We start from the raw sequence: 2978 nt of genomic DNA, 5'->3' as shown, positions 1-2978 counted from the left end.
TCATCTTCAAAACTCCCTATAATTCCTGAAGAAGGAATATTTGTGCGAAAAGCAGAATATGAAAAACCGCTTTCTCCTAGAAAAAGGAGTATGATTATTAAGAAAAGTAAAGAGCAAATCCGAGAAAAGAGGATTAAAAGGGAAACCCAGGAATTAATCAATAAATCACCTTGGGAAGACAAGCTAAACGAGAAATGGGCAAATTTATATATGCTAGCCACAGTAGCAGAGCATGCAGATCTTTAAAAACCCTAAGTCTAGTAATAGCACTTCCCAGTAAATAAATAAATAAATCCGAGTGTGTTCTTTCCTGCTATTTTGTACAAATAGTGTGCAATAAAACTTTGATGTTTATTTGTTAAACTTTGTTCCAAAGTTTTAACTTAGTATTTTTGTGCATTTTGCATATATGCTACACAGCATGAATGAGATATCTGAAGCCTTTCAGAACCTCGATCCTTACCCGGTGAATGTAGAAGTTTCCCAAGATTTCACTGGATACTTTGTTGATGTGGAACAACCTGTAGAATTCAATGCTCCACCTTTGACAAAGCCAAAATGAAAGAAAAGAAAGAATTATGTATGGGGTAGTCGTATCCATAGGAAAAAGCCAGCTCCGAAACTTCCTAAAATAAACAACCCTTTAGGAAAAGGAAAAGGAATTGTAATCAAAGAGAGTTCTAAACAGCAAGAGATGGAAATTGAAGTCAAGAAAGATTCTAGGCAAATGGAAAAACAGTTTGAGGAATATTCTAAAGATATAGAAATGGAAGTAGGACAAGGTTCTAGACCAACTCAGATAGAAATTGGAGAAAGCTCCAACCAAAACCAAAACCAGGGAATAACTTTTCAAGATGAAATAGATTTTCTATTGGCAAGCTGTGAAACTATTCAGCCTGTCAATACGAATGTTTTTACCTATCCTAGTGAAAATCCACTCCCTATGAACTTTGAACCAGCAATCCCAGAACCAATAGTCCACTCCCAACCTGTAGAAATGGACGAATAGTGGACAAATGATTGGCAATTTCAAAATATTGTCAACGACCCTTATTCTTTTTTTTCCACAATTCGATCCAGAACCCCTACCTAATCCACCAATGAGTAACGAAAATATGGCGGAACTTCGTCATTTTGGTGAAGAGTTGATGGATGCAGGAAATAGAATCAGGGAGATAGGGGGACAAATTGCCTGGAAATATGATGAAAGGGAAATGCGTTTTTAGAACGACAAGTGGCGAGAGATAGGAAGGTGGTAAAACTATAGTTATGTAATAGTAAAAGTAAATAGTAAAATCAGTCTGTAACATAACTACGAATAAAACCCTATAAAATATTTGTGTGTAGTGATGCATACTATAACCAATATAAAATAAAATCGAGAAATCGATAGTTTTGACTATACATGTATTGTAAATTGTCTGATTGTTTGTATATAATTGCTATTTATCAAATACTAATAAAAAAATTATATATATATTATCAGATGGCAAATAGTGGTAATGAACCGGTAAATGAGGATAATCAGTCGGAGCAACATCCAGGAGATCAATATATGACTAGACAAGATATTGAAAATATTGTTGCTCAAGGGATAGCCAATGCTATTCCAGCATTCGTTGCTGCTGTAAAAAGTCCAATCGAACCGCAACATATCGTTCCTAGTAAACGTACTTCTGAAGATAACTTCAGTAACAGTATAAATGGGGGCAATAATCATAATAATGAATCCCAGCACACGCCGCTCCCTAAGAAACAGAAAGCTGCAACACCTGGTTGCACTTTCAAAGAATTCCTTGCTTGTAAACCCACTGAATTTGCAGGCAATGAAGGGGCAACTGCATCACTGCGTTGGTTAGAGAAAACCGAAGCAGTAATTGCAATAAGTAAGTGTCACACCCCTAATTTCCACGTGTCACCGGTGGGCCCGGTGGGGGATTACATGACGTAGTTGATATCATCATATGTCAAATAACACAAATTATAATGCACAGCGGAAGCAATTGAAAATAGATTTATTTCAACTATTAATTGTAATATCAAGTATCACAACCAGTCAAAATAGATCCACAGGCGGATCGAAGTAAAAAGAAAGAAATTGTTCAACAGATATATGCATCCCAAAAGCTTGCGAGACTCTACGATGCTAAGGAGAAACCAGCCTATTGCGTATAGCACCTGCACTTAATCTTTTTGGGGAAAATACGTCAGTTTGCACTGGTAAATACAATTTAACTGACTCATTTTGAAAATATTTAAAAATTGGTTTTAAATGCACAAGGCACAAAACATTTTATAACTTGGGAATATTTAATCAGAGTTAAACTTGTAAAAGATTTACATGTTTGTTAACCGTTCAGTCGCCCGAGTCGTATCGGGTTTAAGGTTAAATGACACACCACATGGTATAAGTCCGCGGCGGGAAGCCAACGTTAATACCTTAAAAATAATGGACATAATACCGGGTGTACGCCTACACCCGGGTGTCAAGGTCGTGGCCAAAAATGATGCCAAGGATATCCGGGACATGGTCATTAAGCTCCCAAAGGCATAAAAACAAATAACACCAAGTTTTTAAACGGGTCCCATTGATAATACCCAACTACTAATGAGATGGGGTCAATCGCCCGACCAAGCGGTATTTTATATACCGTACCCCCAAGCCCGTATAAGGGAAAATAAGTTAAAAGTATTTACCTGAGCAAGTATAACCACAAATTCAAAAATGCACGTGTCTTTTGCTGGGCTCCTATTCTGGAACGAAGGTTATAATAACCTATTAGAATCCTAACGGGTCTTTTAACATAGCCTAAGCTTAGACCGGTTAGTTTCGAAGAATAAATAGGGTTTAATCGCGAGGAATGCGAAAACCGGGAAGGAATGTGATTTAGACCCTACAAGCTTGGATACTTGTATAATATGGGTAAACCAAACACCTTCTGAATTTTGAGACTTAGATGATATGGTTTGACCCGTTT

The sequence above is a fragment of the Helianthus annuus genome, chromosome 10 (assembly GCF_002127325.2).
Source record: "Helianthus annuus cultivar XRQ/B chromosome 10, HanXRQr2.0-SUNRISE, whole genome shotgun sequence".
Classification (NCBI taxonomy): domain Eukaryota; kingdom Viridiplantae; phylum Streptophyta; class Magnoliopsida; order Asterales; family Asteraceae; genus Helianthus; species Helianthus annuus.
The sequence above is the reverse complement of the archived record's forward strand: the minus strand, read 5'-3'. Positions refer to the sequence as shown.